General features: G+C 36.5%; 1 pseudogene; it reads left to right on the top strand.

The window, feature by feature from the left end:
- Positions 1–517: 517 nt before the first annotated feature.
- Positions 518–27,099, top strand: part of LOC148115445 (uncharacterized) — a 37,353-nt pseudogene continuing 10,771 nt past the window's right edge.

Genomic DNA, 27,099 nt, shown 5'->3' with positions numbered 1-27,099 from the left:
ACAGGACGGTAGTTGGCCAATATTGCTGGATCCGGGGGCGTGGTTATGGCCGTGGTGGTGTGAGGACGTTTTCTCCACTTCGCAGGGCATTTTACGGAAGATAAATGTGGATTAAAGTGTTTGAAATGCACTGATAAGGACCAAAATTTTATAAATTGTATCGGAAGAGCTACTGGCCCAGCAGACTGACTTTGGAATCGGTAGGTCACCCTGAACGACTCAAATTTTGAAGCTTTTCATAGCGTGGGAAAGTGGAAGGAGCAAGGGGTGACCAGATAGGCAGTCGCGATTGCATATTTGGAGTAAATAGCTGTCTTTGTTCTCATTATTACTGCGATCTGTGTTTGTTTTTGCTGTGGGATAAAGGCACGGAATATCAAAAGACTGGTGGAAGGGTTTTTTTTTCTCTCTCTCTTGAAAGAATATGTGAACTTTAACTTGATCTTTTGTTTGTGAAAGTGCCTGAGTTGAAGCGGCAAAACGCATTTCTGGGCAGTGCCTTCCAACGGATGTTAGCTTTTTTTTTTTTAGGGAAATTACATAAGCTGAATTGAGAACTATAAACTTTTATTGCTGGCCCTTTTGAGTGCAATAATAAGCTGTCTCAGCTTCAATATTGGATTGCTGTCCCTTAATCTTCATTACAGACCCTCTTGGCAAAAGTGGATAATTAAAACTTATTAAAAATGGTGACCCAACAATCTTTAGAAATGCAACAAGTTGCTGTGGCCTTAACCAAAATCAGTGAAAAGATATCAGGACTGTCAGATAGTATGGATAATATGACATTGGAAATTAAAAGAATGAAGCAAGAAATGAATGAAAATTTTGCAAAGCAAACAGCAAAAATGACAATAATTAAAGATGAAATTGAACAGATTCATACACATGATGCAAAGATAGATCGGCAAATTGGAGAAATCTTTTTTAAAAATGAACAACAAGATAAAAAAATTTGTCTTTTGGAAGAAGAAGCGAGGAAATATAATTTGGTTATTCGTGGAATTCAAGAAGAAAAAGTGGACAATTTGAAAGTACGAGTTTTAAAATGGCTCAATGACTTGGATACACAAATCACATTTACAGCAACAAATCTGGCAAGTGTTTTTAGAATTGGGTTTAAAAGACAAAACGGCTTAAATAGAAATGTACTTGTCAGATTTGCAAATCTTAGTGACAAATTGGAAGTGATGGTGAAAGTGAGAGAGATGGGTGAAGCTTTGAAATTTGAGGAGAAAATTATTCAAGTCTTTCCGGATATATCAAGAGAAGAAAGGGCGTGGAGATTTTTTTTGAAACCAATCACAAAGGTTCTGAGAGACAATGGAATTAAATATAACTGGAGACCGCCACAGCAACTAAATTTTTTTTTATAAAGGAAGAATGCAAATAATTACTTTGGAAACAGATGCAGTGTTATACTTACATGAACTTGGATTGATTGTAAAGTATGAGGACGTAACAGAGATAAAAGATCAAATGCTCAAGATGGGTGGAACATATGCAAAAACATCAACACCAGAAGAAAAAGGGGCTGCTGGAGGACAAGATCCTAAAGGACTAAAGCGGAAGGAAATCTCACCTGTGATGGTTGAACAAAAGAAAAGTCGTGATGATATAATGGGAGCAGATAAGAAATTCAAGGATTTTGAAAAAGAATTGCAGGAAGCTGAGTGCGGGGAGAAGTTACCACCCTTTTCTCTGAGAGATGAATTTAAGTAGACTACCCGAAAGAAGTGACCCGACCATTGGCACGTCCCCTCTCCCCCACTCTCTTTATAGAGGCGGAAACCAATTGAGGATGTGGGGGACGAAGATTGTTTGTTATTCAATGTTTGATGTCTTTTTTGTCCTTTTTTGTTTTTTTTTATTGTTTTTTTTCTTCTATGTTGAATGTTGTTTGGAATGTGGGAGATTGGTGCTGGGATCTAGGCACAGAAAGGAAGAGGAGGGGAAAGGATTAAAAAAGTTACAGTTTAAATGGGTTTAATAAAAATAATGACATGGAATGTGAAGGGTACAGGGAATCAGATCAAGAGAAGACGATTGGAACTTAAAATTAAAAGAGATTTACCAGATATATTATTTTTGCAAGAAACCCATCAGAAATCTGAAGACTCAAATAAAATGTATATAAAGGGTATGCAAATTTATGAAAAATCTTTTGGAACTTCAAAAGCTAGAGGAGTTGCTACATTGATATCAGATAGGGTATATTTTGAAAAAGAACAAGTAATTGTGGATGAAGAAGGAAGATATGTAATAATTGTGGGAAATATTAACGAGGAAAAAATGGCACTGGTTAATTTATATTTACCAAATGAGAAGCAAAAAGAATTTCTTGAAAAAATAACTAAAATTTTGGAAATCGAAAGTGTAGGGAAAGTAATTGTGGCTGGGGATTTTAATTTAATTAGAGATAAAATAGATAGTACTAACCCCACTCGTTGTGGAGGAACAAATAAAATGGGGACCTTAAATAAATGTATGTTTCAAAACGGCGTGGTGGATGTCTGGAGAGAAGTGAAAGGAACTGAAAGAGTGTACACTTTTTACTCTAAGATACATAATACATATTCAAGAATTGACTATATCTTAGTTTCTAAAGATTTGTTGAATAATGTGGATAAGATAGATGTGGGAATTTTTAAGGATTCTGATCAATGCAGAAGTTACGATGGAAATAGATTTTAATTTTGAGAAAAAAGGAAGTTGTTGGAGATATGATGAAAAACTGTATAAAAATGAGGAGGATAAAAAATGGATATTTAAAAAATGGGAAGAATGTTGGAGATTGAATGATAATAGAGAGGTTAAATTTGAAATTGTTTGGGATGCGATGAAAGCAGTGTTTAGAGGGGAAAGTATCAAGTTATCAAGCAGAAAATATAAAAATTATAAAAATAAAATTGAAAAAGATAAAAGCCAGATTAAAGAATTGGAAAATCAATTTTTGCTTACTAAAGAAATTTTTTTTTTGGAGGAATTAAATTTGCTAAAAAATAAATTGATAGAAGAAGATATAGAATTGGTAAAAAAGAATATGAGATATTTAAATAGGAATTTTTTTGAATTTAGCAACAAAAACTCTAAGTTATTGGCAAGGATGGCGAAAAATAAAAGAGAGAAGAGAGAAATTGGAGCCTTGATAGATGATAAGGGTATAAGATGCTATAAAAAATTAGAAAAATGTGAAGTGGTCAGGAACTTTTTTCAAAATTTATATACGAAAAAATTAATTGATCGGGGAAAACTGAGAATCTATTTAGAAAACCATGTTGTGAAAATTGACCAAACATATAAAGATTTAATGGAAGAAGATATAACACAAGACGAGATTAATGGAGTAATACAAAAAATAAAATTAGGGAAAGCTCCAGGTGAAGATGGATTACCTGCTGAGTTTTATAAAGAATTTAAGGAAATAATAATACCAAAATTGCAAAAACTATTTAACGGAATTTTACATGGTGGAGAAGTTCCGTTGTCATGGAACAGAACGGTGATTATTTTGAAAGATATAGAGAAAGATTTGAAAAAGATACATAAGCATTTGGAAGAATTTGAGGAAATGACAGGTTTGAAAATAAATTGGTCAAAATCTGAATTATTAATGAATAATAATGGTAAGGAGTGGGAGAATATGCAAGAACAACTTGGGATAAGGATTAAAAAAACATTGAAATATTTGGGCATAACACTTTCACTCAAAGTTAAAGAAATGAAAAAATTAAATTATGATGTGGTGATGAATGAAATTGAGAAAAAGATAGATAAATATAAAATGATAAAGTTGTCTTGGTTTGGTAGAATTGCAATGTGTAAGATGATGTTGTTGCCAAAGTTTAATTTTTTATTTGAGATGTTACCGTTAAACTTGACAGAAAGATATTGAAGGATATCAGAAGAAATTGGATAAATTTTGTAATGGTGGGAAAAGACCTAGATTAGTGAAGAAAATGTGGTATCAAAATCAAAAGGAAGGTGGATTAGGAATCCCCAAACTACTCAATTATTATTGGGCTTATGCTATTCGGACTGTGGTAAAAATATTTAAAGGTGAAGATAGTCATTGGAGAGATTTAGAATTAAAGGACATCAAGAGATTTGGCTCAACATGGTTTTTAGATAAAGCAAAATTAAAATGTGTAATTAATAGCTATTGATTAAAGGGACTGAGTAAAATTTGGAACAAATTCGTTAAAATTTTAATTCCAGATATAATTTTTTTAGGGAAGACAATTGAAAATTGGCCGATTAAAACTAATATAAGTCGTGATAGGGTAATGGAAGATGAAAATATACAAACTATAATAGATTGGTTAAAAACTTCAGAAAATGAAAGGAGGAAAAAAGAAATCATTGAAAAATTGGGTTTAGGCTGGTTTGAAAAAATACAGATAGAAAAATGGACTAAGAAGGTAAGGGACAATTGTTCGATAAGTAGAAGTAAAACTGAATTTGAATATTTAGTATTCCAAATTATGAAAGATGAAATTGGGCTAAAGGGACTCATTAGTAAGATATATAAGATTATAAATTTTGATGGAAAACCACAAAGGGTGATGAAGATGAATTGGGAAAAAGAACTTAATATTAAAATATCAGATTTAGATTGGAACGTGAATTGGAAGAGTAGAATTATGAAGACTTTATCTGTAAGGATTAAAGAGCATAATTATAAGGTTGTTTGGAAATGGTATTTGACTCCATTAAGATTGTCATTGATGGATAAAAAAAATAGTAAACAATGTTGGAGATGTGATATGGAATTAGGGATTTATGAACATATGTGGTACAAATGTGATAAAGTTAAAAAGTTTTGGCAACAATTGGAGGAAATGATATTTGAAATGATGGGGAAAGCAATAATATTGAGACCAGAAACTATATTACTGTTGATAATTAAGGAAATAGAACCAACAAAATATGAGAAGGAATTGATTAGAATTATGATTATAATGGGTAGAATTATAATAGCTAGATATTGGAAATTAGATGTGAATTTTAGAATAGAAGAATTGTATTGTGAAATGTGGAAATTAGCTTTAAATGATAAAATGACATGTGATATTAAAATTAGAAATGGTGACTATAAAGAAGATATTTTCTGGAAAATTTGGAAACCATTTGTGGACTATGCGCTGGGAAAATTGGATGCTTCGGTACCTGTACCCCGAGAATGTGGATTTTGGCGATCATGAGGATATATCCGAAGAACCAAATCTTCCTTTCTTATGTATAGCACAGGGTGAAATATTGTATACGTTGTTTGTAACGTTAGTAATTTAAAATATAAAATGTTAAAAATAATAATAATAATAATAAAAAAAAACAATATTGCTGGATCCAGGGATGGCTTCTTGAGGAAAGGCCTCACCACCGCCACTTTCAAGGCAGCGGGGAAGTGGCCCTCACTCAACGAAGCGTTGATAACACCCTGGAGCCAGCCTCGTGTAACCTCCCGGGAAGCCAGTACCACCAGGAGGGACACGGGTCCAGTAAACATGTGGCCGCACTAAGTCTCCCCAAAATCCTGTCCACATCATCGGGAGTCACAGCATCAAGCTCCTCCCAGGTAACATTCTCAAGACTATTCCTCATCACCCTGCCCTGATCTACCCAGTCAGAGTCCAAATCCCCCCGGATCTGAGCGATTTTGTCATACAGGTATTGTCCAAAATCCTCTGCCCTGCCTTCCAAGGGATCCTCCCGCACTCCCGGATGGAGCAGGGAGTGGGTCACCCTAAACAGGGCAGCTGGATGATTCCCTGATGACGCAATAGAGGCGGAAAAGTAATTAAACTTTGTCTTTATCGCCACTAGGTAGGCCTTAATATGCAACCTTACCAGTGTTCAATCAGATTCAGCGAGACTGGCCCTCCAACTGCTCTCCAGGCGTCTTTTCTGGCGCTTTATTTCCCTCAGCTCCTCAGTAAACTGAGGAGCTGCTCGGGATCGGCACTGGGTCAGAGGCCGCAAAGGCACGACTCAGTCCAAGGCCCCACTAGCCGCCCGATCCCGGGCGGCTACCAGGTCCTCGGCCGAGTCATGTGCTAGATCCTCAGGAAATGGCCCAAGCTCCATCTGGAACCTATCAGGATCCATCAGGCGCCTGGGGCGGATCCATCTAATTGGGTCCGCCTCCCTGCGGTGGGGGACAGCAGTTCGAAGATCCAGGTGAAGGAGTGAGTGGTCAGTCCATGACAAGGGTTCCATGTCTATATTCCCAATAACAAGACAACTCAAGCACTGGCCAGAGACAAAAATCAGGTCCAGAGTGTGACCTCCCCTGTGAGTAGGGCCATGAACTAACTGGGTCAGATCCATGGCCGTCATGGAAGCCATGAACTCCCGAGCCACCTCAGACGTTTCACCAACAGATGGCAAGTTGAAATCACCCATGACTAAAAGCCTGGGTGTATCTACTGCCACCGTGGCTATCACGTCGAGCAGCTCAGGTAGGGCTGTTGCCACGTGGCAGGGAGCCAGGTACGTAAGCAACAAGCCCATCTGAACCCCATGATCCCACCTCACAAGGAGGGACTCACATCTGGCTATCCGAGGCACAGCGGTCTCCCTTGGACCCAGATCCTCATTAATAATGATTTTGATTTTCCCCTCTTCCCCCTGGGGTCTGGTGATATGCCATCTTTAATTTTGGGTGGGCCGACGCTATGAGGGTCAGAGCTGGCACATAATTTGGGCATTCTCCTAGAGTCTCAAGTATTGCTCAATGAGCAGATGACAGTTGTGGCTAGGGGTAATTTTACACTGATACATCCAGTGCACCAATTGCACACTTTCCTGAACTAGGGGGCCTTGTTCACTATCATGCCTTGGTCACTTCCCATTTCAATTACTGTAATGCACTTCACATAGAGCTGCCCTTGAAGACCACTCAGAATGCAGTGACATGCTCAATATTGGGTGTCCCTAGTTTCATCTGTGTACAAACACAGCTGCATAAACTTCACTGATTCCAGGTTTTTAGGCACACTTAAAGCTCTAGAGTTATCTGTCTATCCTACCAAAACAGACAGTGTAGCACACTTCAAATCCATTCCCTTAAGTATTGTTGCCTACTGGGACCTTAAAAGTGTATCTTTTCTATTGCAGCTCTTTTTGTATGAAATATCCTCTTCCTGGAAGTGTGATAGCTTTGTAACTTTCTAGAGAGCACTCAAGACCTGGCTGTTCCCCCAGGCATTAGGATATGGTGAAGTTAGAGCAGGATGAGAATTGTAGGGGTTGCATCAGATATATGTGGCTCCAGCACCAGATTTTTTCTGGGACCTCCTCCCCCTCATTTTTGGTTTTTTGGTTTTGTTTTTTTGTTTTTTAATCATATATGTTGTTCTTATGTTTATTTATTTATTTATTTATTTATTTATTTATTTATTTATTTATTTATTTATTTATTGGTTTGATTTATATGCCGCCCTTCTCCAGAGACTCAGGCCGGCTTACAATGCGTTAAGCAATAGCCTTCATACTTTTGTATATACCTGCTTAGTAAGGCTTTCGCCCCCCCCCCCCAAGTGGTGTCCTTTTTTGTACAAAGTCATCTTATTGCCCCCACAAACCAGGTCCTCATTTTACCTACCTCGAAAGGATGGAAGGCTGAGTCAATCTTGAGCCTGGTGAGATTTGAACTTGCAGTAATTGCAGGCAGCTGGTGTTACTTAACAGTACTTTAGTCTGCTGCGCAACCTCTTCAATGTTGTACTTTAAGCCACCCAGACTTTAATTTTGAGATGGATGGCTATAGAAATTAATGAATAAATTAGATGCAAGTCATAAAATGAATGAAGAATGATTGAATGTTAATTACACAAAATCCTCAATCCAAAAATATGAATGCTGGTATAGGGAGAACAGGGCACCAAGTTTCCACTGCGGTCATTAGTTTTAAAAACAGTTGCAGTTGCATACAGAACATAGCTTTTATGTATGAGAATTGCCTTCCATCTTGCAGCCCACTGATGATAATTAATTAGGCTTTTCTTTGCAAAATATTAAGTGTGAGTTTTGCCCTGCCTTAAGTATGAAAGCTAGTTGCATGACTATAAACCAATCACTCTTCCTCAGCCCAGTCCATCTCCCAGGATTGTTATTGTGGGAAAAATAGAGGAGGCAGTTGTGTTGGATATGTTTGCTGCCTTAAGTTATTTGTAGCAATAAAGATGGGATGTAAATAAATAAATAGCCCCTAGGGAAAAAATGATGTATTTCAGAAACTTTTATATATTATTTCTACTGATAAAATTTCTATATAATTTATCTATTCATTCATAAATGAATATTTTAAAATAAGGCTATTGTGGTCACATCTTCAAAAACTGATCTTCATTTGGCATGAATCCATAATTTGTGCAACTATTCTGCATATAATATTTAAACATATTGATATGATTCACTTTTTTCACTTTAAAAAAATGTTAGCAGCAAATAAGGTAAGAAAATCTCTTTTATTTATTCAGGTAGTCCTTGGGATTTGATGTCAATAGGGACTGAAATTTCCATTGCTAAATGATGCAGTGTTAAAATGGAACATCACATGACTGCATCACTTAGTGACAGCAATCCTGGACTCCCAATTGTTGCTATTACTCAGGTCTGTGCAAGTTATTAAGTGGGAAGAGGAATGGGTGCTGCAGACAAGCAGATGAGTGGGTGCTGCAGAGGAATGATGCAAACAGATCTTCTGGAACAGGTGCTACAGCGGGCAGGTGAGAGTACAGGAGGGCACTGAAGAGCATGGACAGGTGAAAAAGCAGCAGGACTGAGAGTGATTTCCAACTTCTTGCCACCTTCCCATTAATTTTGCTTGAGAACATTGGAAATTTTCATCACATAACCCAGATTGCAATGACATCATAGTTGTGACTCAGTCATTGAGTACCTAATTGAGATCATATAGCTATGTGATCATTGAGATAGCCACAACTTCATGGAGTCATCATAAATTTTCCTTGTTCAATGCTGTCAAAGCCTTTAACAGGTGCTGAATGAGGGGTCATAACTTGAGAAGTATCTGTACAAACTGATCAAAAGGCTTCCCTTGCATTGCCTCTAGCGTAAACATTTTTAAATTTGGCAGGCTTTATTCCCTTCGAAGAGGGACTTTGGTTTGCAAATCTAATTCAGATACCCCAATAAATTATCATATCTGATAAAATCAAAATGTAAAGCTGTCTAACATAATTAAATATAGAAGGTGATATATATATATATATATATATATATATATATATATATATATATATATATATATATAAATATATATATATATATATATATATGTTTTCTCAGGTTTTCGCGGGTGTTTGTATGTAGGTCTTTGGTTATTCGGGTCTTCTCCCACGTAAAATTGGAAGTGTCTTGGCGACGTTTCGACGAAGTCTCATTCGTCATCTTCAGGCTGGTGTTTTCGGCTTCGTGCTTCTAGGAGCACTAGAATAGGAGCAATCACACTTTGCTCCTATACACACACACACACACACACATGTATACATATACATATACATACATACATATATGTATATGCCAGAAAAAAGCCTAGAAACTAGTGGATTGGGATTTCACTGAACTAGGGCTGCATAAAAATCTTGGTTTACGTAGGAAGAACCTGGCTAAAAAGAAATACATACAGGGAAATACATACAGGGAAGACAGGGACGCGGTGGCTCAGTGGCTAAGATGCTAATTTTTTCAATCGAAAGGTCAGCAGTTCAGCGGTTCGAATCCCTAGTGCCGCGTAATGGGGTGAGCTCCGGGTATTTGTCCAGCTTCTGCCAACCTAGCAGTTCGAAATCACATAAAAAATGCAAGTATAAAAAATAAGGACCACCTTTGGTGGGAATGTAACAGTGTTACATGCATACATACATGCATACATACATACATACATACGTATTGATGGTGAGGAATGATATTTCAAATTTGTAAATTTCTATACTGTACGGTACAAAATAAACAGAGAAGGATGAGATGAAACCATAAATAGTTGACACTTTGAAACAGAAGGAACAAACTCCTGGAATGTTGGAAACATACCAAAGGCACTCATCCAAAATGTCTCTGTTGGAGTGGGAGGGAAATGGCCAAACATAAGAAATCCATTTACCAAAGGAAAATCTGCTGAGGTGGTGTCATATCCTCCTGTACCCACATTTAGCCCACATCCCAAGTTGCTATTTTCTGGGCAGCTGAATACATTAGCAAACAAAGCACTGGATTTCAGTCAACTGTCTTTTTTTTTTTTTTTTACTTTTTAAGAATGCCTATGGGAAATATAGATGATGCTAGGAGCTGATGTTATGCTTTACAGCAAGCAAGCTTCCCATTTTATTTCTTCTAATTAAAATGATCTTTTTAAAAAGTCAGGAGGGAACCCTGGAAGCAAGAAAGAAATTTGATTCATTTGGTCTTCACATAATCAAATTTCCTACCCTTGTTTTAAAGGAACAAAGAGACTGAAAGCAATCAAAATTCCAAAGATCTGCCTTTAAGTATTTATAAAAATAAATAAATAAATGTGGGATAAAAATAATTTAAAAATAACCTGTTTGATGGTAGTACACTTAAGAGCTGGGAATACAATCTACTGCAATCTACAGTAATGAAAGTGAAGGAGCACAATGAGAAAATGGGACTGTGATTAAGTATAAAGAATGCTAGTAACAACACATAGATCAAGCAGTTTTAGAATTGACAATGAATAACAGAATTACAGAGTTGGAAGGGAGTTTGTAGGTCTTCTAGTCCAATCCCTGCTCAGGCAGGAAACCCTATATCATTTCAGACAAATGGTTGTCCAATCTCTTCTTAAAAATCTCCACTTTTGGAGTTACCACAACTTCTGGAGGCAAGTGGTTCTACTGATTAATTGTTCTGTCAGAAAAATTCTTTTTAGTTCTAGGTTGCTTCTTGTCCTGGTGCTTTGGAGAATAAGTTGACCCTCCCTCTACTTTGTGGCAGCTCCTTAGATACTGGAACACTACTATTATGTCATCCCGAGTTCTCCTTTCATTAAACTAAATATACTCAGTTCCTGCAACCATGCTTCATACCTCTTAGTCCCCAGTCCCCTAATCATCTTTGTTGCATTCTTTCTAGAGTCTCAAAATCTTTTTTGTATCATGGTGACCAATATTCTAAGTGTGGTTTTACAAAGGCAATGTGAAGTGGTATTAACACTTCATGAGATCTAGATTCTATCCCTCTGTTAATGCAGCTTATGACTATGTAGGCTTTTTGGCAGCTGCAGCACACTGCTGGTTCACATTTAAGTAATTGTCCACTAGGATGCCAAGATTCTTTTTGTAATTAGTACTATTGAGTCGTGTACCACCCATTCTATACCTGTGCACTTGGTTTTTTATTGCCTAAATGAAGAACCTTACTTTTCTCTTTCATTTTGTTAGATAGAGACCAATGTTCAAGATCCTTTGGTATCTTGCTCCTAACATGGACAGCCAGCCAACAAATAGGTCATAGAACAATTCAATTCAGAGTTCTTATTTGTAGTACAAATGACCAAGCTCAGACTATTCTATTTTGGAAACATTTTGTGAAAAACTAGATCACTTGATAAACCCATGATGCTGGAAAAAATGGAAGGAAAGAGAAGAAGACAATGATCAGTAGCAAGATGAAAAGAGTCAAAAATTGTTGGGTACATTGCTTGGAAACCTAAAAGTCCAGTCTGTGGACAGATGATCCTGCAACAAATCTGTAGAAGAATCAAACCAACCTACCTGCACAAAATCAACCAACCATAAGTAATGGAGATGAATTACTGAAAAGAGAGCCATTTGATCATCTGAAGCTGGGTGGAAGTTGCTCCAAAACTCTGAAGAGCTGAATAATTGAGTTGTTCTGAAGTGGAATGTAGCAACACTCAGAAAACTGTAGCATTCTAATAATAAAAGTTACCATTGATTTGTTAGAAATCAGCTTCACTTTATGGTAATCTATCCATTCAGTTACAAAGTTTAAAATAGTGTACCTTTAGCAAAACCTCAGGGATGCAGTGGCTCAGTGGCTAAGACACTGAGCTTGTCAATCAAAAGGTCGGCAGTTCAATTCAACCAGAAGTGTCATGGCAAGATAGTCGGGAATTAGCAGGCTCTGATGAGCCTTGCAAAATTCCAGGCGGACAAACCACTGTCAGGGGTTCTTCGGACCAGATCTGTCCTGTAGGGACAGAGAAAAAGGAGAGGCACCTTGGATGACCAAGAGGAACAGGCAAGTTCCTCGGAGGTTGGAGGAAACTCTTCGACTTGGCGGCGGAGGCAGCAGCCATATGCTGCCATAAAGCTGGGGCAACTGGACTAAGTTTTGAGTAGGAACGGTGATTTGGACGGAGTACTGGTACTGGATGAGTGATTGCCAGCTCATAGGTAAAAAAGAAATATTCCTAAATTGTTAAAAGGTGCCCCAGAGAAGAAACAGCAGCTAATGGGGGTGGGGGAATGTTAATAGAGAGAGAAGAAGTTTAAAGTGTTAAAGCCAGAAACAGAATTTGATTTTTGGATTAGAATGTGAGTAGAGATAATTAAATTATTAGAAGAAGTAACCTGAAATAGCTGTGAAGAGGACTGAAAATAACTTTAAAAATTTTGACCATTGAAGGAAGAACAAAGAAAAACTTAAAACTAAAGTCCTGTAACAGAAGTCTTTTAATTGGATTTGGAACTGGATTTTAAATTGGATTTTGGGGAATACAAAATTAAGAAGAAGAAGATGGAAATTGGCAAATATTGGCAACGTGGATTTAATAAATAAAATGAATATTTTCTTAGTTTGCTGATTGGAATTGTGGATTGGAGAGAGACATATACAGGCAGAAAAAGCCATTACAACAGTTAACTTGTATTTTGGAAAAAAAACTTTTTAAAGTGATAAGAGCAGTGGGAAATTTTGAGGAGGATTTGTTTTCTTTTAAGTGGTTTGATCTCGACAACCAAAGAAGGTGGATTATAATAAAAAAAATTGGAACAAAGACAACCCAGAAACAACAAAATGGCACAGGAACTAATTGAAATGATTAAAATGATGCATATATCATTCAAATTAGAATTAAATGAAATTGTTATAATGATACATGGAAAACCTAAGCCTGATGAACTAAAGACTGTGTTAGAACAAACCCAAGTGGATAAAGAAACTATGAATGAGAACCAAGAAATTAATACTGAAGATAAAGACATTGATTATGAAAAATTAAATGAGATGTGGGGAATAACAATGAAAAAAAGAGAAGATTATGAGAAAATTGGAAAAAGGAAACAAATAAAGGGAAGAAAAGGAAAGGGGAAAATATTAGGAACAAAGGTGAACCTTAAAGATTACATTGTGATTAACAATGACAAAAATAGGGTGTAAAGAGACACGGAGAGAAAGAAGAGGGGAAGAGACAAAATACAAAAAATTCAAATGATTACACTGGGATCAACAGTAGGATAATAAGAAAGGGGGAAAGGGGAAAAAGGAGGAGAGCAGATAGAAATACAGAGCAAATTAGGAGAGTAAGGGACTTTAACATTAGGAGAAAAAAGGGAAAAAGAAGAAAATAAGAGAATGGGATAAAGGAAGAAAGGAGTAGTTAATGGAAAGGAAAAGGGAAAATATGTTTTATATTTAGAACTATAAATGAAGTAAAATGTATAATAATAAATAAATTGTAGTAAGTTTAATATATGTGATTGTAATACTTGGAATGTCTTTAATTGTGATAATGAATAATTTAATTGCTAGTGCCTGGCTTAATTTGTACTGTCTCTAATTTACCTGTATGTCATTTTATTTTGTAGTATACTAAACATTTTATCTTCAAAGAACAATATAGTTAAAGAAAGAAAGAGAAAAACATCTCTGCAGCTTTCAAGAATATAATTTCAGGAAATACTCTTCTGAAAATTGTATTTTAAAAAAATAAAGCAGTGGGGGAAAAAACCGTCACCCTCTTTTGTTCACTCTGTATTGATTCTGATTTCAATCACAAAGGAGGAAGAAAAACAATTGAAGATGAAATGCATGAGATTCCAAAGCAGTATAACAATATTTAAGTTAAACCACAGAGATCATATTTTTGTACATAGATAATGTGGCTTATCTCTTCGGGATGCCAAGTTTCTCTGCCTAATAACAACTGAAGTTATTCATTAACTGCATGTTTCATCTCCTTTAGTTTGCTTGTTAATCCAATGTTTGTTACACACTTAAATAAATCTCTTAAATTCAAATACTATCTTTCAGTAGCCTAATTTATTTGACCCCCTTATTTTCTTACTGAACTCTGCTAGTAGAAGTGTGAGTATTATACTTGATTTCTTTCCCTCACTGAAGATCCCATCCTTTTCCAGAGAACTAAATCAGAATTTCAGAAGCTCCAAGAGCCTCAGAACCCACAAGGAGAAGGCTTTTAATAGATTATGGCAGGACGTCATTGAATCAACTTGTCATTTCCATAATTTGTTTATTAAATGTCTAGCAAATGCCTAAGTCAAAATGCTTGGAATAAGCTACTTCTCAGTGTATGTGCCCTACCTAATTAAGTAATTATTTGAATTCAGAAAGTGCTCATGGTCCAAAAATGCAATAGACTTTCTATTTTTTTCCTGTAATGAAAACTGTTAATGAAAGGCATATGGGCTTGGAAAAGGTCTCTGATTGTATTAAGTAAAATAAGTTGCAGATAACATGTGGAAATAGCATAGTAATGTCTGCTCAAGTGAACAGAAAATGAATTATAGATTGCTGAGTATAAAGGATTTTACTTGAATTGTGCGGAGGCCTAGATCTGTGCTTGCTAGATGAAAGGTACACATCAGTAAATCAGTTGATCAATAAAAAAGCTAAGTTGTGTGGGCATGCAACAATTTTTCCCCCAGTTTAAGCTTCATTAAAATATTTATCTCTTTGGTTGTAGGTAACATGATTATTTGCATATTCAAAGAAATTAGAAAAAAAAACTTTCATGCTTACCTCATTTCTCTGGATGAGAACTTGAGGGGTGCAGAAGCTCAGTATGAGCTTTTGTATGAGACAATTACAGATGTTTCATACTGTTTGAATGATTTGCTAATATGCTTATCAAACTCACAATAGGTGTAGCTTAAAAACATCAAGACTGAAAATCCATGTTGGTTATGTTTCTGTCTACATTTTAGCAAAGAACAACCAGATGTTATCTTTATTGTGTTTTTTTTGTTAAACAGTTTGGAACAAAAAAAGAAATACATTTCACTCTTTCCATATCATATTGAGGTATTCGGAATCTCAGATGCTTCATTCTATGTCTCTACTGTCTCCTAATTCCTCATTTAAATTGATCGTTATTACCTTTTCATATATTAATACTGTATATATGAATCAGTGGTGGGTTTCAAAAAATTTTACTACTAGTTCTGTGGGTGTGGCTTGGTGGGCATGGCATGGCTTGGTGAGCATGGCTTGGTGGGCGTGGCAGGGAAAGGATACTGCAAAATCCCCATTTCCTCCCAATCAGCTGGGATTTGGGAGGCAGAGAATAGATGGGGGCAGGACCAGTCAGACTTTCTACTACCAGTTCTCCGAACTATTCAAAATTTCCGCTACCTGTTCTCCAGAACCTGCTGAAACCCACCTCTGATATGAATTCATATATCAGCATAACTAAAGGAAGAGAGTGTGGGGTTTTGTTTTCCCATATCCCTCCCAAGTAGGAGTAAAACAAATACAAAAATATTTACTACAAGTAAAATGGCTTGATATGCAAAAAATGGAGTATGTTCCAGCATGGTTGGGCATACAGTATATAACATACTTTGTACTAACATGTCACTAAAATTTATCAACTCAAAAAAGCAACACAAACTACAAGTGAAGACAATCATGGACTCTATTTGTGAATTCTGTTTATCAAATTGTATATATTAGGGAAAGTAGCATGTAAAAATGCTTATATTATTGGAAAGATTGTACACAATGCATATAAGTAGAGATTTCAACTGGCATTTTTTGTGATACTTCCCACCAAAGGGAAAGAAGAACTATCAAAGAAATGGATTAATATTTACATATATAGGGACACAATACAATTGAGTCTAATTGACATTTTTAAAAATATTCTGAACTAACGGCTCTTGTTTGGGACTTTGGTGGTATTACTGTGAGACCCATTTTCTCAGTTCATTCTCTTGTGAAACTCTGTCGGTCTGTCTGTCTGTCTGTCTGTCTTTCGTTCTCTTTCTCTAATATTAACCAGGTCATCAGAATTACATATTTAAATTTTACTGTACAGCTGTGTTATTAACTTTGCTATAGTGGCAATATTATCTTTTTTTTAAAATTCTTTTGTCTTTTCCCTGTACCCGAAATAATCCTTTTTATGGTTTCTATTGCTGCAATGTAATATTTTAATATGGTACTTTATCACAAGATCAATGTTTATACTTTTTAAAACTGTTTTGATATTTTATTTTAATACTGTATTTCATTCTTTGAATTTTCTATGAGCCTTATAGAGAATGTATTATTGGACAAGTTCCCATGGGAACACATCACCAGGATTTCTTGGGCTATTAATAGTTTTGCTAAGATAGCATCTCAAATGCCCCAGAATGATATCTCTATGCTCAAAATTGGATAATAACCTTTGTTTGGTCTCTTATTTTCTATTTCTTCACCTTTATTTTGACATGTCTTACAAGAAATGGGAGGGATCATAAATAGATAGAAGCCCCTTTTTACCATAGGTTGGGTGAAAATTTAAATATATTATCTATTCTCATACCATCCAGTCTGCTACTATCTCAGGTTAAAACATTCTAATGGTTCAGTGACAGATGACCAGAGACTGCTGACTTCCTTGGAAAATGACCATTTTGTAAAGAAGCTCAGTCTTTACAAAAGCTCTTAAAAATAATTAAGAGTTATCCCAAATGTGCTTTTCCACAGGCAACTGGACTTCGATTTTACTTGTTGCTTCTCATGAAAGAAGCTTCTTCAATTCTGAAGAAATGCTTGCATGAGAAGTGAAGCGTCTTCAAGGAAAAACAAAGTCCAGTTGCCTATGGAAAAGTACCTTTGGGACAACTATGACCTGGATGATTCAGGATATCGATAGACATATAGTTAAGGGTTGTCATTTTCTGCTTTTTTTTTTTAGCAGTACAAAAAATAAAAAGTAAGGAGTAGCACTGTCAGAATTAGTGCTATTATAGAGTTGGTGGAAATTTATCAGTCCATCATCCCTTTCTGTCCTGTTTTCCCTGCAGTTGGCCAAGGTGATGAATAGCAAATAAATCAAAGAGAAATAATTCCTAGAAAATCCGTTTATGCACTTCTCTTTTAGCATCAGTTAGAAGAGAATACTATCTGTCAAACCCACTCTTTCATTTTTGCATAATAACAAAAACCATAGAAGACTAGATTAGCCAAAGCCAGGTCGGAGTTGTTTTAGTATAAAATAACTCTCTCTTAATTTGAATATATTGAGGCGTTCCTAACTTTATTAAGTTCATTCCTGATATAATTATGCTTGTCATTCAAATATAACAAATGAGTATTATAGTTGAACTGGGATTACAGACTAGGACTAATATAGGATTTTCTTCTATAAAACTCAAATGTCAAAAACAATATGATGTACTGAAATGTATGCAGCTCTCAGTTATGGTCTTGGGAAGTGTGTGCATATGTGACAGTTTTTCTACTGTATGTATTTCCATTGGCACTGCAGATTTGAAAGGAAGAACAGATAAAACAAAAGCATTATGGTAAGGGTATAAAAGATGTATTTATCAAAACTTTTACAAATGATTGCATTATTATTATTATCTCTTTTATTCATTAAACATGAAACTCAGTCAACTGAACATTTAAAAACGTATCATAAATATCATTGACTGGGCTGATGGTTGATAGAGGTTGCTGCCAGCATCCTAGGTATCAACCAAGTATCATCTTAAAATAATTATTGTCATTGTCATTGTTATTGTAAATAATGTCAAATTTCAACAACAACCTTTTCTTCAAATTCTTAAATAAACTTCGTTATTCAGAGAAAAATCAGATTTCTGGAAAATTTTGCTGTCCATGTGTTCTTTATCCCCTAAGTTATTTGTCTGGTTCTTAATTAGCCAGTTCATGTTTCATATACTGTATCAGGAAAGCTGGCGTGAAATGCTTCCGGTTCGGACCGGATCGGGTGATCCGTTAGCAATGGCTATGGGTAGTTTGGAGAACCGGTAGCAAAAATCCCTGGGCCCCCCACCCATGCCCACCCAATCGCCCAGTTCCCATTTGCCTACTTGGCAGCTTGTTGCTTCTTTCAGGTTCGCTCGCTTTTCCTGCCTTGCTTCGGCTGTTGCAATCCATTGCATCCACTAGCAACTCAATCTGCCTGCTTGCAATCAATGCAATCGGTGAGCAGCTCAATCTGCCTGCCTGCCTGCCTTTTGTCTTCAATTTGGTAAATAACTAGGAGTTTTTTAAAAAATAGTTAATTGGGGTTTGTTTTAGGTTTGTTTTTTTTTAGACATAGCAATTTAAGTTAAGTTTTAAATTTAGCTGCTTTTATCTATAAATATAAATAAAATAAAATAAAATAATAAAATAAAATAAAATATTTGTGCAGCTTTCTGAGATTTGGTATGTTTCTGTAGTGTTTCACTCTAACTACACAAGCACACAAAATCTCACAAATCTGTATGTGGCATTTTGTGTGGAAAAAGTGTGAAAGTTGGTTTTTGGTACTTCTAATTGTTTTGTGTACTTTGTTTATTATTTTTATTATTTATTATTATTAGCCACACCCACCAGGTTACCTGACCACCAAGCCATGGCCACCAATTAAGTCACGCCCACAGAACCGGTAGGGAAAATTTTTAGACTTTACCCCTGCAGGAAAGATATATTAGAAAGAGCCAAAATGGTGACATAGTAGCACCTTCTGAAATAAGTTTCCAGCTTGTTGACTGGCCTTACCACTTTTGGCTTAACTTGTTGCCCGAAAAGTGCCACCCAAGGGCAAGAAAAGAATATGGACCAGACCAGTGGTGACATTCAATTTTTTCCCCACCAGTTCTGTGGGTGTGGCTTAGTGGGGAGGGGTCCTGTGACTGAGTGGGCATGTCCAACTTGATGTCACTCATGTCCATGCCTAGTCAGTCACATGACCCCCCCTCTTCAAGCCACGCCCACAGAACCCTGTAGGAAAAATTGTGTGTATGAACTCTAGAAGGGCTCATAGTAAATGCTGTGGCAGAGAGAAGCCGAATTTTTTTCCTCTATTCATAGCAGAGCTGTTGCTCCCTTTATGGGCCCCCCGGCCTCCTCTGTCCCAGAGGTCAAACTATCTTAATGGGACAGGCTGCAGGAGCTCCGCTATGAATGGAGGGAGAAAAGTTCAGATTCTCTCTGCTGCAGCATTTTATGTTGAATGGGTTGAGTGGCTGGAAGGGGTGAGTGAGCAGCCAGAAGTGATGAGCAGTGACCGGGTAAGTGGATGACCAGGCGGGCATGGGCGGAGCCAACCAGGGGTGGTTTTACCACTTTGGTGAACTGATTCAAATCGTCCCTACTGAATCGCCCAAGCCAGTCTGAACCAATCAAATTTCACCTCTAGCCAGACCCAGCAACAATATTGGAACTCATAAATCTCACAAAGCAAAAAGATAAATGAAGATTAACTCTTACTTCCCTATTGCAGAAGCAATTAAAATGTGACTCATGGATCTATCACACCAAATACAGGGGTGAAACGCTCCGGGTTCGGACCGGATCACCTGATCCAGTAGCAAGTGTGGTGGGTCGTTTGGAGAACTGGTAGCGATCCTGGCGCGAGGTTCTGCCCACCCACCCGGTTGTCGTAATATGTTCTGTACCCTCTGCACATGCAGGGGTACCTGCCAGAACTGGTACCATATTTTCCGGCGTATAAGACGACTTTTTAACACATGGAAATCTTCTCAAAAGTCGGGGGTCGTCTTATACGCCGGGTGTAGTTCTCCTGTAACCAGGCAGACCAGCCCGAAAGGCTCTGACGAGCCTTAAATGGCTCTGGCGATCCCAGCTCTGGCGATCCCAGCTCTGACAATCCCAGTTGAGTTCCCTGCAACTCAGCTGGGATTGCCAGAAACCACGTGAAAGGAAAAAAGTTTTTTCCCTTTTACTCTGTGGATCCCAGCTCTGAGGATCCCAGCTGAGTTCCCTGCAACTCAGCTGGGATCGCCAGAAACCACGTAAAAGGGAAAAAGTTTTTTACCTTTTACTCTGAGGATCCCAGCTCTGACGATCCCAGCTGAGTTCCCTGCAACTCAGCTGGGATCGCCAGAAACCACGTAAAAGGGAAAAAGTTTTTTACCTTTTACTCTGAGGATCCCAGCTCTGACGATCCCAGCTGAGTTCCCTGCAACTCAGCTGGGATCGCCAGAACCATGGCTCTGACGGTCCCAGTTCTGACGGTCGATCCCATCCCAGCTGAGTTCCCTGCAACTCAGCTGGGATGGCCAGAGCCATGTAAAAGGGAAAAAGTTTTCCCCCTCCAGCTTGCTTACCTCAGCTGCTAGTCGCAACGCTTGCCTTGCTTTGCTTGCCTAAATCTATTCAGGCAAGCAAGCAACTCCCTGCCTGCAATCAAGCAAGGAGTTAGTTGTGGACTTCAACTCCCAGAATTCCTCAGCCAGCAAAGCAAAGCTGGCTGAGGAATTCTGGGAGTTGAAGTCTACAAGTCTTAAAGTTGCCAAAGTTGGAGACCCCTGTTCTATTGGGTAAGTTTTTTTCCTCTTTGGGAGCTTTAAAAAAAATAGTCAATTGGGGTTTTTTTAGTTGTTCTTTTTTAGACCTAGCCATTTAAAGTTTAGGAAGTTTTAAATTTAGCTTTCATATAAAAATAAAAATAAAATAAAATAAAATAATATTTGTGCAGCTTTCTGAGATTTAGTGTGTTTCTGTAGTGTTTCACTCCAACTACACAAACACACAAAATCTCACAAAGCTGTATGTGGAATTTTGTGTGTGTAAAGTGTGAAAGTTGGTTTTTTGGACTTTTTGTGGCTGTGTGAGGTTCCTGCTTGTTGCAGGGGCCATTTTGGGTCTAGCACAGCTGCTTTTACATTGTGGGTGAGCCAGTTGTGTTGTGTTGTGTGTGTTTAGAGTGTGAAAGTTTTTTTGGGGGGCTTTTTGTGGCTGTGTGAGGTTCCTGCTTGTTACAGGGGCCATGTTGGGTCTAGCACAGCTGCTTTTACATTGTAGGTGAGCCAGTTGATGTTTTTTAATTTTTATTTGGTGTGCATTGGAAGAGGGGCAGTCTTATATGGCGAGTATAGCCCAAACCCTATATTTTAACAGGAAAAGTTGGGGGTCGTCTTATACGCCCAGTCGTCTTATACGCCGGAAAATACGGTAGTTAAAAATACTTTAAAAAGTAAAAAAAAAAAAAGTTCTGACATCGCTCAGCTGATTGTTGGAACTTTTTTTTTTTAACTTTTTAGGCATTTTTTTACTACTGGCTTTTTTTTTTTTACGGGGGTGAGGTGGGGGGTTCATTTTTGCTCCCAGCAGGCTTCCCTGAAGCATGCTAGGCCAAAAACAGGGGGTGGAGAATGCGTTTTTGCTCCCAGCAGGCTTCCCTGAAGTCTGCTAGGCCAAAAATGGAGGGTGTAGGCCAAAAACAGGGGTTGGGGGTGCGTTTTTGAAAGCGAGAGAAAGAGAGAGAGAGAGAAAGGAAGGAAGGAAGGGGGGAAGGAAAGAAGGAAGAAAGAAAGGAAAGAAAGAAAAAGAAGAGGAAGGAAGGACGACAAACCTGGCACTAGATGCAGCTTTAGAGGATAATCCAGGGCTGGAAGGGATCTGGAGGTCATCTAGTCCAACCTTTAGTGGACATTCTTAGTGAGTTTCGGTCTTTTGATCGCCTAGTCACATGGTTACATAGCCACGCCCACCCAGTCACATGACCCCTACCAAGCCACGCCCACCAAGCCATGCCCACAGAACCGGTAGGAAAGAAATTTAGATTTCACCACTGACCAAATACCCTTTTACCTCCAAGAACCACCTTCCAAGAAACACTTCTGCAGCAGCCAACCATAACGTAGGCCACTTTCTCAACTTCTCAAACACTCAAATCATCCCCTGGTGCAGGACAACCTCCTGGAGCAAACATCTGATACCCCTGTAACAATTAAATCACTAAACCTTTCCAGGAGGTTTGTCTTCGGTCTGCAGAAACTTTTAGGATTCCATCAAATAAATGAAATTGAAGCCAAGGTGTACAGCTTGCACCATAATGCAATAAGCCCTAAATCCTCCAAGGCATATTAACCCTTGAAGGGTTAATATTACAAACAGAGGCAAGCCACATCAGCACTCTGGCAGCTGGTGTCTTCAGGCATCTGGAAGCAGTTACTTTAGGCCCCCACTGCTGTGAGATTCAGAAAAAAAAACCCACCAGCTTCTCTTGGAAATCCATTGGAAATGCCCCAAATGGGAGAAAAAAATTACAGACTTATTATATCAGGGTATAGCAATTCAGAAGCTCTTCAAGGAAATGATCTTTTTTTTAAAAAAACTATTCTTTGGATGGATATGCCTGCTTAACATGTTGTGACAACCTGAAGTACCTGAAACTGTCTGGAGATATACACAAACCATTAAAAACTCCATGAAAGGAACGATTTAAAATAATAACAAGCACGAATATCTCTTGGAAAAAATACTGTAGTCTAAAATATTAATAAGAACATCCTACAAGACATTTACAATTTACTGATGGTATTTATAAAAGAAAATAAATTTTGTGATATTTAAAAGGGGAATAGTACCTGTTGTTTTCTAGAATAGTTTAAAGTGCCTATCTGAAACAGAAGATACTGTACATAATTTAGCTGCATTTAAATTTGACTACTGTAGGGATGTCATTCCTCTGTGTATGAAGCACTATTTTTGACAGCCTTCAGCTAAACAAATACTAATCAAAACCGCTTATTCTGTCATTAATGTATTTGCCTGATATGCATGCATAGCTTTTTAAGAAGGACAGTAATCCCAACCTACAGTGACAATTGTGTACCATCTCTGAGGTCTACTTTCCATAATTTGATTCCTTGGGTGTAAGTTTCTTTGATTTGAGCATGACTATATTTCCTGTTTATTTAGAAAACATACGGCCTCACATTTATCAGAACTTCCTCATATAAGTTCCATATCAGAACTTTTCTGATACATAATGTTCTGAATGCCAACAGTTTATCAAGAAATTTATTCTTTATAATACATTATAATGGACTGGTAAGAAAAAGCATAGGAGGATTTTTAAAAATCATGTCAATATGAATGAAAGACCTGTTTCCAAATCTAATTAACTCCTGATGTGTGTTTAGCTACAGTACTGAATGGGATTCTAATAAAGCATTTATGAAAAGACTGTTTATCTGATTCGATCAAAAAGAAAGAAATCCCAAAGAATGAATTGATGAAGCAAGTAGATCAATACATAAACAGTATCCAATCTTGGACTAAGAACAAAGGATCAAAATTATTTGTTATGAATTGGACGTAGTGGAGGTAATAAAGAAGAGTTAAAGAATATGATTTTTGTTAAACAGAAATCATTTGAAAAAGATAATAAACCTGATAATTGGTTGCCCTATTAATTGCAAAAAGAATTGTAATAATTCTGCTCCTACTGGAGCAGAAAGAGATACATTTCAACCTCAAAAGAGATGATGAATTTGTTCAATTTGTTAAATATTCTAAATTAGTCAGAAAACAGACATTAAATTTATTAAATTTACGCGACAAAATACCTTATGCCACCAGGCTTGAAATTTTAGGCTTGGACAACCTAGAACTATGTTGCCTACGGTCCGACCTAAGCATAGTACACAAAATTATCCGCTACAACATCCTACTTGTCAATAACTACTTCAGCTTCAACCACAATAATACGCAAGCACACAATAGATACCAACTCAAGGTAAACCACTCCAAACTCGATTTCAGAAAATACGACTTCAGCAACAGAGTGGTCAATGCCTGGAATGCACTACCTGACTCTGTTGTTACATCCTCAACCCCCCCCCCTCCATAACTTTAACCTTAAACAGTCTACTGTTGACCTCACCCTATTCCTAAGAGGTCTGTAAGGGGCGTGCATAAGCGCAGCAGTTGGGACTGCTACTACCTAATCTATTTGGATTTATTTAGAAGTTGTTATTGAAATATTGCTAAAAAGCTAAGGAAGTTAATGGCTATATGATTAAACAGATGGAGAATTTAAATAGAGCAATTCATATTCAACAACAGGAAAATTAATTGAATATCACATTTATTCTGAATATTATACCAAGAAAACTGATAAAAGTTTAAATATTTCAACTCCAGTGCAGATTGCCAAAATAAATAACTCATTTCCTAAACACTATTGGAAATGCAAAAGAACATCCTTTCCTATTTGATGACAATGTCATAAGCCTCCAAAATTCTGGAAGATGATTTAAAATGAATTTAGATGTAGAATGAAGTTCTTTTAAAAGGCTGGATTTTCTTTTCTGATAGCTGTTTCTCTGTTAAGGAATACCAAACCTTGGATCCCTACAAAGAATATTGAGTTGACTTCATACATGATAACAGTTGCCAGAATACTTTATTTCTTTCAAAAATCACACAAAATTTCTTTTTTTTAAAAAAAGAAAAATGGCAAATTAAGTTGTGGGATGATTCATTAATATTATTTCATATGGAAAAATACAGAATTTAATTCATTTTGGAAACCAGTTCTGAATTATTTTTCTAGAAATAGATTTAGAATATACCTTAATTTAAGCCCTTGATACATTAGCTGATTTAGTAAATAAAGATAAAATTTCAGAATAATAGAATAAAATAGAATAGAATAGAATAGAATAGTTTTTTAGATTAGACATAATTATGATTTATATTGAATTATTGTACTAGTCATTTCTGAGTCTTAAACTGTCTTAAACTGATAGAAATGATAATATATAGTACTAATCTAATGTTTGTTTTATTTGTTTTTCAGTTTTATAAAGCTTGTAAATGTCTTTTCTTTTTCTTTGATTTTAACTACCATTAAATTGTTTTTTTAAAAAAATATTATTATTTTAAAGGAGACAGAGGGAGGGTTTTTTTTTCCAGGAAAGAAAACTGACATAACTAGCATAACATATCAGTCATGACTATATGCATGATACAAAAAAGAAATAAAACTAAGTTTAAATGTTTATTATAGTCTATAAAAACCTTTCCATAAATAAAAATTTCCTGATGAGAAGACAATGTCTTATCTTATTGGGTTCTTTCTCTTAATATGCAGGTATGTTCAAAACAGGATCTTATTTTATGATGTTATGGCCTTTGCAAACATCTACGGCCTAGAACAATATTTCTAAAATTAATATCCAAAGCAGTGTAGGCAAACCTATGAAATATGTTCAATGGGTGAAATGACAATGCTTACAACAGTCAGTGAGATCCGGCGATTTGATTACATTACTGAAACCAGATACAATCAAATGATAATGAGGTGAGGTCATGACAATTTAATAGACAAACAATCTGAGGGAGCAAATAAAGTAATTAAAAATGGAAAATGGTTTTTAACAGTGAGATATACTGGCAAATAATTGTGAATTGTCCTGTGCTCAGTTCTCCTGCCAGGAAATAGAAACGTTCATATCCTGGCAATTACTGAACATATTATCCCACTCTCATGAAATGTCTGAGTAACCTAGTTAGCATAATTATTAAAGAAGCCAATGGTGCTTTCAAGTAGTGGATATGCTCAAATACTTTATAACATTGATTCAAAAGCTACTCACCTTGATTTAAGGGCTGATCCAAAACAAGATTCATGCCTCTTATCAATTAACCCAGAAAAGCAACCAATGTTACTTTCAACATAATGGACTGTATGTAATTGACTGGGAGAATAGACTTTTTAAATAAATAAGTGCATGAATATAGAAACTTATTTTTTATTGATTTATTTAAAAATGTCCCTTCAGCTTTTTTATTTGCTAACATAATTAGTTGACATTTGCATATGTATTTATCCCTCCTATGAAGACAGAACTATTTAACCCACAGACTAAGGGCTTTTGTGCAAAAGCAAGTAATTGTGCGATTCGGGTCATCAAAGAAATGACCTGCCACTCGTTGAAGCATCAATTTTAGATAATGTACAAAAGTCCTTTAGGAAGAAAACTTTGAAATTAGAAATTAACTGAAGGAATTGATTGATTTTGGACACACTTAAGTTATATAGGTATCTTAAAGCCCTCCTTCAGTAACTACATTTTATTTACATAACATTTATTTATTTGCATTGTATTTTGGGAGTGATCCATAAACTCTTTCACTAATTTTTATGCTGATTAAAAATCAGGCAATGCATTGCAAAGGGCACTCAATTCTTTTGGTAAGAGTATTCTTCTGGACACCATGACTGGAAAGCTATTGATGAATCATTTCTTAGAATTGGAAGATAAAACAGTTTGCCTATATTCAACTATATTTTTAATCCATTTTATCTCCTCATATCTCATCTATGTATTATTATTTTTTGCAGGATCCAATCCAGATTGGATCCTATAATATTATTCTGGGAGATATATATTTGACTCCATTCATTATTATTTTTGTTGGATACACAATCAGCCAGCTTTGGCATTTTTGTACACTTATCAACCCTTCGCAATAACTTGGAATGGGCATTATTCATAATTATAATTTTCAGGCACATTGTCCAACTTTCTACAGTGTCTCAAAGCACCACATCACTAATGAATCTTTTTCCCCAATTCAAATTACTTTCTATAGAATCCACTTCACCACTTCATGCAGACATCTGCAGCATTCTGAAGTGTCCTGCTTTTGCCTCAGAGTTTGGATTCCAATGAATTTGATATGCATCTCATTTAGAAGTATCATAATTTATAAGATCTCCAAGAAAACAAAAATAAAAATGAAGTCCAACTGATGCTATCTTAATCAGAGTATTGGACAGCTATTGTTTTCTTTTACGTTCTTTTGCTAAACTGGGTGTGGGCATGGCCCATGAGTGACACATCTGGCCGGCGGACGCAA

Source organism: Pantherophis guttatus, chromosome 2 (assembly GCF_059756535.1).
Source record: "Pantherophis guttatus breed Tessera chromosome 2, ASM5975653v1, whole genome shotgun sequence".
In the NCBI taxonomy this organism is placed as follows: domain Eukaryota; kingdom Metazoa; phylum Chordata; class Lepidosauria; order Squamata; family Colubridae; genus Pantherophis; species Pantherophis guttatus.
Note: the sequence above shows the minus strand (reverse complement) of the source record. Positions and strands in the feature narration are given on the sequence as shown.